Below are 14,257 nucleotides of genomic sequence, written 5' to 3' on the forward strand. Positions count from 1 at the left end.
GAACAAGACCTCTGCATGGAAGCACTTGACTAGCTGTCTGCATTACTGAGGTTGGACACATTTAATATTTCTAAGAAAACATTTTTTGGCTGAAAACAATAAATCAGTTTGATTTACCCAAGACCTCCCATTCAAAATAACCCTATGGAAACATGCAGGGAAACTAGCCTATGTGGATGAACTGGGAAATAATTGGAGTAATGCAAAATTTAAATTTGAACTTTTAATTGAGTCAAGACAAAATTTTAATTTGGCCACTAGTCAAAACTTTAGCAAAGGTTTTCTTATTCACTTTTGACTTCAAAATAAATAGAACTCAGGAAAAAGGTTTCTCTTTTGGGCCGTGTTTAGATTTCTTTGGCCAATATTCCTGATCAATTTCATCTTTTTAATCTAAACTGGCTTCTCCCTGATTAGAGCTTAGTAAAATGGATGAGAAGAAAAAATAAGATTAAGGGAAGTTGTTTTTAATACCTGTTGCTATAAGCATCTAGTTATTGATTTGGAATTACGAGGACAGATATGCTTGTAAAAGGTCCTGCTTTTGGACAACTCAGGAGAACCTGGTAAGAGAAGGAAGAGGACTTGCTGGGCAGATTGACAGCTGTGCCAGAGTATGAGCCGATAAGATTTGTGGGTGGAATTGTCATTGCTTTTGTGAGACAAGGATTAATCTTTATTTTTATTAGCTCTCCAGAAATAGAGATAAAGGTCAGGAATTGGAAACTGAAGAAATCAGTTTGAAACAGGCCTCCTCTGAGCTATTTTGAAACCTGCTGAATGTGGTTCTCTCAACCCTTTGGACATCCAGGAATTGATATCTAAAAAGCTTCTTAAGGCTCAGCCTCTTAACTGGATGCTGAGGGCCTCTGAGAAAACATGGAGTCATGGCTGTTCTAATGGAGTCATCCATCACTGCCAACTGCTTGCTGGAAAAAATAGGGGTCTTTCACAAGAGCCTCATAACCTTCAGGGATTAGAAGCCTGTGCCAGGCTGAATGTTACAGTGGCATGCCATTGAAGGTCTTCTCTTGACCACTGCTTACAGGTAATCATGAAGGTCTGTAATTCAGGGTATATGGTGTCTTCTCTTTTTGCTCTGTTTCTCTCTCACTTCTTTCTTCGTGTCTCCCTTCCTTCTTTCCTTCAATCAATAAACAGTAAAAGGCATTTGTGCACAGTTTGACTTAAGAAAATGTGGCTGGTGGAGTTTTGAAATAGTTGTTTGCTACTTCATTATGCCATTTGGTCCAGGTGGTGGTGGGTGGCAATGGATAAATGAGCCTGTTGGCATGCCCATAAGCCCAAGAGTTGGATCTGATCTAGCATGCATATGCCATGAAGGAATTGTATCTTTTGAAGGCATGGTGACATGGCCCATTTTACTTACAGTGCAGTGAAACCTTGAAACACACGTATTGTGGAGGGAATCTTCCAGGCAGCAGCTTAGGACATGCGCTTATCCTCACTTGTAGGCCTAGCTCAGGTTTATCTGAACATGGAGTTTCAGAAGATAGTAGGTATTTGGGGACACTACCAGGTGTTAAAATTGCATATTAATCAAGTGGTTATTGGGATACTGTATATTTTTCAAGTCTAGTAATTTTGGAGGGAGGAAGATGGGAAAATATTGGGAGTTTGTTCTTGAAATTTCCATTCTGAAATAAGACTTCATAAGAGAATGTAGGGTAGTGATAATGGCTTTGGGCTAGTTGTTAGGAGACATGTGGCTTGGGAGATCATGCTTGAAGACCTTGAGTTACCTTCTGACCATATCTCAGTCATGATTTTAATCACATCCTCAGCTATTTGAATTATTTAGTATCTTTTTGAGATTACATATTTTACTCCTAATTATATGACAAAGATATATACCATGAAATATTTATCATGTAATTATGATTAAAATGTGCAGTCTCCTTAAAGATGTGAATAATCACTTTACGTATTCTATATTTAATTAAAGGAGTCTGGTGGACTGTGCTGGGTCAACTTGGTTAAGCTGAGAACTACATTTCCCAGCGTCCCCTTCCCTTTATGCTTCCGAGTTAGAGCTGGCCAAAAGGGGAACACACACAGACCGGGAAGCCTGAAGAAACATGGTGGCCATTTATCTTTGGGGTTTCTTGGCTGTCAGGTGCAGTGATGGATGGTTGCAGAGGTGCCTGATAGAGTTTAACTTCTCTTTACTCTTTGGCTTTGCCCAAGGGCCTGCCACCAGATGCTTGGCTGCAGACCCACAGGACATTAGCTACACAGCCTTTCCTCAGATCCTTTTGGCAGTTCTGTGGTGGCTGAATGTGCCTGGCCTCTCTGACTGCTTGTGCTTGCCGAACCTCCAGCACCCCATCCAGACCTTCATGCCTCCCCCACAGCTCCTCCCACAACTACAAGGTCAGATTCCTATAATAAAGCCCTGTTCCATGAGCTCCTGGAACTCTGCTTCCCTGTCTGAACCCTGACTGGATACAAGGAGTAAGAGAGTTACAGGCAAGTGTGAACGAAGTCTGTTCAAAAGGGCTTTTGTTCTTTTAAAGCCTTTTGCTTTTAAAGTTGTTGTGAAGGGCAAATGTTTAGAGGTGGATGAAGGTGCTAAAACCTTTCAGCTCCTGTGGTCTCTAGAACATAATGAGAGTCTTTTTCATATGAAGATGATCCTTCTGACCCTCCACCATTTCTGAAGGTGGATTTGTGCTGATCAGACAAATTCAGATTTGTGAAACCTAGAACAGAATCAATACTCACCGCACATCTATTTCTGTCCTTCATCCCTTCGTCTCTCTTTCCCTCTCATATGACCTTTATGCTTTTAGGACTTGTGGTGGGGATTTTTTTTATTAGAGGTGCAGGTTTTAGCTAGACCAGGAATACAGAAAATCCAAGCCCTTGACCTCACTCAGGAACATGCCTTAATATGCTTAGCTCACCAACCACCACAGTATCCACTTTGTGGATCATGTTTTGTTTTCCTAAAAGATTCATTCATTTGTCCATCCATCCATCCATCCATTCATCATCCATTCACCCATTCACCCATTCATTCATCTCTTGAACCTAACATTTCTGACCTAGTCTTGGACATAGCATTGAGTTTAGGAAGCTGGGCTCTATAGTAGACCTATCAAGCTTGAATGCAGGTGCTGTAACTCCCTAGCTATGGGATTTGGGATCATTATTTAACTTCTGAGCCTTGCGTTCTTACTCTTTAAGTCGTGATAATAACAGTGCCTATTGCATAGGGTTGTTATATGCATTAGGTGAGATAGCAGATATAAAGTGATTAACCCCATGCACAATGTTAATTGCTGTTATTGTTATTATTCAAAGATGAATCACATGTGACCTTTGCCTTCAAGAAATGTATAGTTTACTGGGATGGGACAGGCATATAAATCAACCAAGTGGCCTGAGGCTTAGAGGAAGAAGGCATTAATTAGTGCCACTTAGAAAGAAGCCCTCTTGGCCGGGCGCGGTGGCTCAAGCCTGTAATCCCAGCACTTTGGGAGGCCGAGACGGGCGGATCACGAGGTCAGAAGATCGAGACCATCCTGGCTAACACAGTGAAACCCCGTCTCTAATAAAACTACAAAAAAAAAAATAGCCGGGCGAGGTGGCGGGCGCCTGTAGTCCCAGCTACTCGGGAGGCTGAGGCAGGAGAATGGCATGAACCCGGGAGGCGGAGCTTGCAGTGAGCTGAGATCCGGCCACTGCACTCCAGCCTGGGCGACAGAGCAAGACTCCGTCTCAAAAAAAAAAAAAAAAAAAAAAAAAAAAAAAAAAAAAAAAAGAAGCCCTCTTTTCCTGACCTTGAAAGGGATGTGAATAAGCAAACACATTAGAATAAGTCACCTAAAGTCATTTCCAGTTCCCTCATATGTCATTTCCTTTGAGTTGTCATACATTTTTGTATTTGCTTCTTCCCCTTTATGTAAGCAGGCATTTTCTCTCTTAAGCCTAGAGCTATTGGAGTTTTAGTGGATGAACATTTTGTAGATACATATAAAATGTAAATACTTTGCATAATCATTGTGAAAATCATTGTTAAGGAAAAAGTTTCCCAAGCTATTGCTTTGCCACCATAATCTCTGCACTGGGGCTCTTTCAGTCCTAGACTAAGCCCCTTTTTGGGGATGGTACCCAAAGCCACAGAACTATGTACATGACCCCTCTCCACCCCCAACACCTCCCTAATATATTTAAGTGGACACCAGATGGATACTTGACTCAAGGGCATTTGATTTCCTGGTTGGCCTGAAGATAGTGACCTTGGACTTTTGTTGTCTTTCTCAAGAAAGATGAGCTGGATCAACTGGAATTCATTCCTAGGGCACTAAAAAGACTGAACCCATTGGTGGTGGTCTTTGCAGCTAGGTGGAGAAATCTGTGGATATGGGGGCTGGGGAAGCCACTTCTGGTCCATATGCAAGCAGGTGAGAAAGTTGAGAAGTGAGCAGAGGTGTGCATTGAGGAGCAGAGACCATGAGGCCCCTGAGAAATGGAGGTCTTGCCTTCTCTGAGACTTGGTCTAGATATATGCTTTGTAATGGCATCTAGGCTATATTTTCTAGTATACATCCTGCATACCTAACTTTATTGGGTATGCAGAAACATACCCTTTGTTGGGAAACATACTTTTGGTTGGGTATGCAGATCCTGTAGAACTGGGATACAATTCTACAGGATCATTTGTAGGGCTTTTTTCTCTTCTGCATTGTAGTTAAAGATCAATTGGCTAAAACTTGACAAATGTAATCTAATTAAACTGAAGAGCTCTGCACAGCAAAAGAAACTATCATCAGTGAACAGGCAACCTACAGAATGGGAGAAAATTTTTGCCATCTATCCATCTGACAAAGGGCTAATATCCGAACTCTACAAAGAACTTAAATTTACAAGAAAAAACAACCCCATCAAAAAGTAGGTGAAGGATATGAACAGACACTTCTCAAAAGAAGACATTTATGTGGCCAAGAAACGTGTGAAAAAAAGCTCATCATCACTGGTCATTAGAGAAATGCAAATCAAAACCACAATGAGATACCATCTCATGTCTGTTAGAATGGCGATCATTAAAAAGTCAGGAAACAACAGATGCTGGAGAGGATGTGGAGAAATAGGAACGCTTTTACACTGTTGGTGGGAGTGTAAATTTGTTCAACCATTGTGGAAGATAGTATAGCAATTCCTCAAGGATCTAGAACCAGAAATGCCATTTGACCCAGCAATCCCGTTACTGGGTATATACCCAATGGATTATATATCATTCTACTACATAAAGACACATGCACATGTATGTTTATTGTGGTACTGTTTGCAATAGCAAAGACTTGAAATCAACCCAGATGCCCATCAATGATAGACTAGATAAAGAAAATGTGGCCCATATATACCATGGAATATTATGAAGCCATAAAAAAGGATGAATTCATGTCCTTTGCAGGGACATGGGTGAAGCTGGAAACCATCATTCTCAGCAAACTAACACAGGAACAGAAAACCAAACGCCACATTTTCTCACTCATAAGTGGGAGTTGAACAATGAGAACACATGGACACAGGGAGGGGAACATCACACACCAGGGCTTGTTGAGGGGTGGGGGGTTAGGGGAGGGATAGCATTAGGAGAAATACCTAATGTAGATGATGGGTTGATGGGTGCAGCAAACCACCATGGCACATGTATACCTATGTAACAAATCTGCACGTTTTGCACATGTATCCCAGAACTTAAAGTATAAAAATAATAAAAAATTAATTGGCTATTGATCACCAGATATATGCTATTCCATTTAAGTTTTGGAGCTTTATTTTTGGAGGTACAAACCCTACCCAATTTTCTGGTGAGTTTGTAAGGCAATCCAATCTTGCGCCTTCAGCATTTAATGTGTGCCACAGTTCAAAGAGGACCAGTTGGGTGTGTGCTCTGCATGGTTCCCACTGGGAGAAGAATTTTGTCAATAACTGGGAAGCAACAAGTTCATGTGAGAACTGCAGCATGGCTTATGAAGACCCTCTTCAGGGAAGCTCCCATTTTCTGAAGCGTGTGGGTGCTGTCTTAGTGAGCAAAGTGGAGCTTGCACTGAGGTTTTACTAGAAAGAAAATCGAAGCAGCACAAAAAACATCTTGAAGTCGTATGACTTGTAGAACGGAAAATTCCAAATCAGGCAGCCCATGGCTCGAATCTTAGCTTTGCCAGTGATTAGCTATGTTATCCTGGGCAAATTTTCTAAGTCCTAGGCTCCAGCTGCCTCACTTGTTAAAGAAAACCCAAAATGTTGTTAGGAGGATTAAATGAAAATGTAACATATTTAATCCAGTGCCTGGCATATAGTGATAACTCAATACAGGCTAATTATTGATATATTTTTAAAATATTATGGCTAGTATTATATATAAATACATCAATTATATGTAAATATATATTAATTTATGTATAATACTAGCCATTATTTGTTTTCAAATAATATATATGGCATATATATATCTTCTAAAGGAATATATATGTTTTGTATGTATATATCTTCAAAAGCAGTATATATATTTTATAGGTGTGTATATATATACATATATATATATATTCCTTTTGAAGATGGTCTTTGGCCAAAGAAGCCAAAAAATAAATAAAAATTTCTATTTTTTTTCTTTTGGGGTATAGAAATGTCATGTTATTCTGTAACATTAGATTCTTAGGGCGTTCATTAAATCTAATACTCTTCCTAATGGGAGAGAACTTTTTATTTCAGGCAGTGCATTATGTAACTACATCTTCCTAATTTCCATTTTATTCTCCAGTCTCTTTCAAAACATAAATTGAGTTATAAACTCTGAACTGCTAATGTGGGAGTGGAAGCCTACCTCTGAGGGTGCCTACAGTGCTGTCTAGTATTAATAAAGTCCCTGCTACTACAATGAGATGCCACCTCACACCCATTAGGATAGCCATTATTAAAATTCCAGAAAACAGCAAGTGGAGGCGAGGATGTGGAGAGATTGGAACTCCTGTGCACTGCTAGTAGGAATGTAAAATGGTGCAGTCTCTACGTAAAGCAGTATAGTGGTTTCTCAAAAAATTAAACAATTACCGTATGATCCAGCAATTCTGCCTCTGGGTATATACCTAAAGGAATTGAGAGCAGGGACTTGAAGAGATACTTGTACACTCATGTTCATACAGCATTATTCACTCATGTTCATACAGCATTATTCTCAACAGCCAAAATATAGAAACAACTCAAGTGCCCATCGATGGATGAATGAATAAAGAAAATGTGGTGTATACACACAATGGAGTATTAGCCTTTAAAGAAGGGAATTCCTGACATGTGCTACAACATGGATGAACCCCCTCAGAACAGTATGCTAAGTGAAATAAGCTAGATGTGAAAAGACAAATACTGTATGATTCCACTTACATGAAGTGTCTAGAGTAATCAAATTCATACAGACAGAGAGTAAAACGGTGGTTGCCAGAGGCTGGGAAAAGGGTGGATTTGGGGAGTTATTGCTTACTGAGTACAGAATTTCAGTTTGGGAAGATGAAAAAGTTGTGGAGTGGATGGTGATGATGGTTGCACAGCTATGTGAATGTACTTAATGCCACTGAAATGTACACTTAAAAATGGTTAAAGTAATACATTTTATGTACATTTTAACCCACACATCTTAGCAAAGTGTTCAGCACACAGTCTGAATAAACACTGGCTGCCTAAAAAAAAAAAAAAAAAAAAAAAAAGGGCCTCTTTGGTTTGCATTATTATGCCCTGGAGGTACAGTCTCATGACCAAGGTTTGACTGATTTTATTTCCACCTGAATCCACCTAGTCTTACCCCATAGCAAGCAAAATACGGCTTTGCAGAAATGTAGCAGAGGCAAAAAAGAATGTCCTTTCCAATTCTTGCTGGATTCTTGCTTGTCTTTCCGATTATTTCACCTTCTTTTTTTGTTGTTGTTGTTGAGATGGAGTCTCGCTCTGTTGCCCAGGCTGGCGTGCAGTGGCGCCATCTCGTCTCATTGCAACCTCCGTCTCCTGGGTTCAAGCAATTCTCCTACCTCAGCCTCCTGAGTAGCTGGAATTACAGGAGCCCGCCACCACACCCATCTAATTTCTGCATTTTTAGTAGAGACAGGGTTTCACCACGTTGGCCAGGACGGCCTTGAACACCTGACCTCAGGTTTTCCACCCACCTTGGCCTCCCAAAGTTCTGGGATTACAGGCATGAGCCACCACATCCAGCCTCAATTCTTCCACCTTCTTTAGGTTTATTCTTTTATTTTCTTACTGACTTCTTAAGCTGAATGCAATACTCACTAATTCTCAATCTTTCTCATTTAAAAATAAATTTATATAAAGTTACACATTTACTTTTAAATACGTCCTTTACTATATCTCACACTTTTTTTTTTTTTTTTTAAGCAACAGGGTCTTGCTCTGTCACCCAAGTGAGAGTCCAGTGGTGTGATCATTGCTCACTGTAGCCTCCACCTCTTGAGCTCAAGTGATCTTCCCACCTCAGCCTGCTAAGTAGCTGGGATTACAGGTGCACCTCGCCATGCTTGACTAATTAAAAAAAAATTTTTTTTTAATCTGTAGAGACAAGGTCTCACTATGTTGCTGAGGCTGGTCTCAAACTCCTGGACCCAAACAATCCTTCCCCATTAGCTCTCCCAAAGTGCTGAGATTACAGGTGTGAGCTACCATGCCTGGCCCATCTCAAAAGTTTGGATGTGAGATATTTCATAATTGTTTGGTTCTACTTATTTATAATTTCCACTGAGATTTCCTCTTTTACCATAAATTACTGAGATATATATTTTTAAGTTTACACACATGTGGGCTATTTTTTATTGCTCATTTATAACTTAATGGCAGTGTAGTCAGTCATCTGAATGATATCAATTTTTGTGATTTGTTAAGTTTTCCATTGTAACACAATTAATCTTTATAAATGGCTTATAATACATCTGCAAATAACTTTGTTAGGTACAATGTTGACTTTTTATATTCATTAGATTGTTAATTGTGTTATTCAGTTATCTTATGTTCTTATTAAATTTTGACCTACATTATCTATCAATTTTCTGATATGTTAAGATCTCTCATTATGTTGATTGGTCAGTTTCTGCTTTAAATTCTGTTCTTGCTTTATGTAATTTGTACTTGTTTTGCTTTAATATTTTTAATGTGTGTAATGAATTATTTTGAGGCTGTGTTATTAGTCACATACAAGTTTATAATTATTAATAATTATTATATCCTCTAGGTGAATTTTTTCCTTTATTATTACAAAGTATGCCTCTTCATCCCTATTAATACATTTTGCTTTGCATATTATCTGATGCAATATTCTGTGAGCTTTATTTTGGTTAATATTTGCATGTGATATATATTTATGTTTTATTATTTTCAGTCTTTCTTGTGGGTTTTAGGTGTGTCTATTTTTTTTTTTTTTTTTTTTGAGACGGAATCTCACTCTGTTGCCCAGTCTGAAGTGCAGTGGCATGATCTTGGCTCACTGCAACCTCCTCCTCCTGCATTCAAGCGATTCTTCTGCCTCAGCCTCCCTAGTAGCTGGGATTACAGGTGCTGCTACCACATCTGGCTAGTTTTTGTATTTTTAGTACAGATGGGGTTTCAACATGTTGGCCAGGCTGGTCTCGAACTCCTGACCTCAAGTGATCTGCCTGCCTTGGCCTCCCAAAATGCTGGGATTACAGGTGTGAGCCACCATGCTCGGCCAGGTATGTCTATTTTAAGCATCATATAGCTAGATTAAAAATGCAAATGCAGTATAATAATTTCGGTCTTTAAATAGGTGGTTTTAATCCATTTAGATTTCTTTGTGATTAGTAATGTATACGAGTTTATTTCTTCAGTTCTACTGCCTTATTTAGGTATTTTTACTTACAATGCTTTTGTTTTCTCTTTCTTCCTCCTCTGCCTTCTGTTGGATTGATAGTTTTTCATATTTCTCCCCTCTTCCCCACCTCACTTCTGGCTTGAAAGCTATAGATTGATAGTTACCTTTAAAGTATTATCCCTCATAATTAACTGCCTATTTTCCACCAAACTCTATAGTTATTCAATAATTCTAGCTTCTTTTCAATAGTAACAGTCATTTCTCACATGTTACCTACTCACAGAACACTCCTTTTAACAATCTTATAATTGCTATTTATAGTTTTATTTTTCTTCAATTTTAAAAATCAAAGTTAGTTATTTTTATATTTCAGCAGTTAATTACTTATATTAATATACTATGTGTGCATGTGTGTGTGTATAAATCTCTGCCAATAGTTGCTTTTTACCTTTGAGTTACTTTTTTTCTTGCTGAAATATATCCTTCAGTAATTTTTTGTTTTGTTTGTTTTGTAATAAGAATCTGAGTATGTTTTTGGATTCCAGATAATGTCTTTTTTTTGTCCTCACTCTCAAAAGATAGTTTAGCTGGATATGAAGTTCTAGGTTGACAGTTAATTTTCTCTCTGCATACTTTTTGTACATCTGTACTTCCTGTTGAGAAGTCTGCTGTGAGCCTAACTATTGTTCCTTTAGAAGCTATCTTTCTTTCCCTCTGTGTGTTAGTTAGGGTTTGCTCGAGAAAGAGAATCAATAAAATAATGTGTGTGTGTGTGTGTGTATGTATCATACATATATACAGTTATACATACACATACACACGTATATATACACATACATACATATATATGTATAAAGATATTTATTGTAAAGAATTAGCTCATGCAACACGGAGGCTTGGCAAGTCTAAAATTTGATAGAGGAGACTGGAGAATCAGGAAAGAGTTGCAGTTCAAATCCAAATGTAGTCTGGTGGTAAACAAGGAATAGCCAATGTTGCAAATGAAGTCTGAAGGCAGTCCTACTGGCAGAATTCTCTCTTGCTTGGGGAAGGTCAGCCCTTTGTTCTGTTCGGGTCTTCAGCAAATTGGATGAGCCCCCACCCATATTATGGAGAGCAATTTGCTTTACTCAAAGTTGATTTAAATGTAAATATCATCTAAAAACACCCTCACAGAAACATCTAGAATAATTTCTAAATGTCTAGGTATCCTGGCCCAGCGCAGTTGGCACATAAAAGTAGCCATAGCACTCTGGAAGCTAAAATTGTCTTTTTATTCTTTGTATTCTGCAATTTCATTGTGATATGTCTAGTTGTGGATTTATTTTCATATATTCTTGCTTAGTACTGAAAATGTAATATACATCTTCAGTTCTTAAAGATTTTCAGCATTTATATTTCTGAATAGTGTTTCCCCACCAGTCCCTACATTCTCTTGTTCTGGAATTCCTGCTTGGTGAATGTTGGAACCTTATAGTTCTTCCTCCATGTCTCTTAATTGCTCTTCCATATTTTAGTTTTGTTTTCTCTCCATGCTTTGTTCTGGGTGAGGTCCTCAGAACTCTCTGCAATTTACTAATTCTCTCTTTGTGTCTAATCCAGAATTTATTTCACCTAGTAAGTTTTCAAAAAAATTCTTGGATTTCTATTTTATTTCATATCCACCTCTTGTTTTACATTTGCTTATTTTTGATACATAATTTCTTGAATTTTTTGTTTGTTTGTTTGTTTGAGATGGAGTTTCGCTCTTGGCTGCCCCGCCTGCCCAGTTGCCCAGGCTGGAGTTCAATGGTGTGATCTCAGCTCACCACAACCTCCACCTCCTGGGTTCAAGTGATTCTCCTGCCTCAGCCTCCTGGGATTACAGGCATGTGCCACCACGCCCAGCTAATTATGTATTTTTAGTAGAGATGGGGTTTCTCCATGTTGGTCAGGCTGGTCTCGAACTCCCAACCTCAGGTGATCCGCCCACCTCGGCATCCCAAAGTACTCGGATAACAGGTGTGGGCCACCATGCCCGGCCTTTTGAATTGTTTTCAATGAAGTTGTACATTCATTTACCTCCTTGAATATTTTAAACATAAATGAAGGCTTTGGTACATGCAGCTATAAAATTTTAATTTCGTCTAGGGTAAATATATATTTCAATTTTGATTTTGAGAGCTGACTTACAATTTTGATTTCCAGGCTTTATTTTTTGAGACAGGGTCTTGCTCTGTTGTCCAGGCTGAAATGCAATGGTGTGATCATAGCTCACTGCAGCCTCGACCTCCTGGACTCAGGCAATCCTCCCACATCTGGAGTAGCTGCAACTGCAGCTGTGGTGGTAAACTCCCTGCCACTGCTTCCTGCTTCCGGCCCCAGAGATCAGCTCTTTAAGTCCACAGAAATGTTTATTTTTTACTTTGGCATCTGACTGTATCTTTTTTGTTTTCTCTTATGATTTAGCTGTCATTGCTGTGGTGTTTGGAGCAGAGAGGGATCAATGTGAGCTTGTTGTGTCAACTTGACTGGCTAACTCATGATTAAAAATGTTTGCTTTACTAATGTCACAAGGTAGACGGTCTGACGGGAAACAATTAGAAAATAAAAACAAAAGAAACAATTAGAAAGTAAAAACTTCTTTTATTGGTAAGCAATTGGTATTGCTTACATTGAAACAATAAACATTGGCTGTGTTTGCAAATCTTAGTCCAGATGGATCTTCTTTCAGAATTTGTTCTACTCTCACTACCAGTATGATCAGGAGAAAATATCACTGGTCTTGGCAGTCGGTGGCAGGATGACTTTGCCCTGATCATTTCAAGTTTTGGTATGAAATGGAGATTGTGTCATCCTTATCTACCTCATTGGAGAGAACATGTGCGAAAGCTCTTTGAAATACATTGGGATGCTATGGTATGGTGAGTGCTATTACTAACGCTCCTTGTTTATACTCATTGGAGAGGACAGCATTGTGTGGCCCAGGGAAATAGTTTTGGAAGCAGGTGGATCTGTGTTTTGATTCTGGGTTTCCCTTATTCATTGTGTGATCTTGGCAGGCAAGTCAGTTAACCTGACTCATCATGAAATGATATAATACTGTGTTCTTTTTTTATCCATTTACCTGGGATGGGACGTTGGCTTCCTCTTTGTTTCCTATCACCCAAGCACTTCATTAGTGCCAAGTTCCATCTCGGAGTTAAGTGAGGGGACCTAAAATGCCCAGGGCACTTTGCCCATTATCAATCTTAAATGTGGTTTCTTTTTCCAGGGCTTTATCTACGTGAAGCTGTTCTCATAATTGCCTTTCATTATTTCTTTTTATTTCTTGGGTATAGGGCCCTAGAACTTGAAAGTGGTTCTGAGGGACATGTCCAAGGGCCCAGGGGGACCAGAGGAATAGATCAAGCTCAGCTATCTCCTGTCCTAGCTCTCCTGCCTTCTCTGCCCACCATCTCCAACCATCCCAAGGGCAGGTGTTTGTGATGAGCACAACTATGGTGCTGGCACTTTGTCATCTCTTCTTACTATCACAGTTACATGTACTGGACCAGGAAGGAATGCATTTAGACTACGGAACCTCTGTGAGGGGATGGAGAATTCAGTTGAGGTGTGGTAAGTAGGAATGTCATTCCTGCCCTGCTGAGAGGTGACTGTGATTGACATATATGAATCTGGACTTGGCAACAAGGGACTCGAACAGGGAGTTCTGAGGCCTTGGCTGGTTTTAGCTTCCTCATTGCTGAAAAGGGGTGTTGCTGTTGATGGTAGCATGAAGTCCATGGCTGAGGGAATGGCACTTGTTGTTGCTCTGGCTGCACCTGTTCCAGGGAAGGCCCTGATCCTCATGCAGCAGTGGGGATTGGTGGCTCTTTGTTGGGTCTCAGGGCAGGATATCTCAGGATGATACTGCAGTCCCTTCCCTGACTCATTTGTTCTTTAAAGTGGCCTCTTGAGAGCCTTCTTTGGCCATCTGCTAAGAATCTGACCAATACCAATTCCTTTCTGAATTTTACTTGCTCTAAAATTTCTGAATTTTACTTGCACGTGCCTTCTCAGCTCAGCACCCTGTAGGAGCTCCATGCTGACCGCATCACAGTGTAAACTCTGAATCTCAGCGTGAACCAGAGGTGGGCCCAGAGTCAGATGGATTCAGGTGACCAGTATCAATATACTTGCCTTTTCTGGTTTCTGGGTGAAGAAAGATTAGCATTGCTGGAAGGTAAGATGGTTATATTAAATTCATTGCTTCCATGCTAAATCTTGACAAATATTAAAAGCAAAGGGAAAAGGGGGAGGGGATCCCAACTCAAGCCTGGGAGATTTTGAATGGCTAGAAAATCATAGCATTAAGACATAATAAACATCAATCTCCAGGTATGTTATAATTTTATTTTTTTAAGATAACACTGAATG

The sequence above is a fragment of the Chlorocebus sabaeus genome, chromosome 9 (genome assembly GCF_047675955.1).
Source record: "Chlorocebus sabaeus isolate Y175 chromosome 9, mChlSab1.0.hap1, whole genome shotgun sequence".
In the NCBI taxonomy this organism is placed as follows: domain Eukaryota; kingdom Metazoa; phylum Chordata; class Mammalia; order Primates; family Cercopithecidae; genus Chlorocebus; species Chlorocebus sabaeus.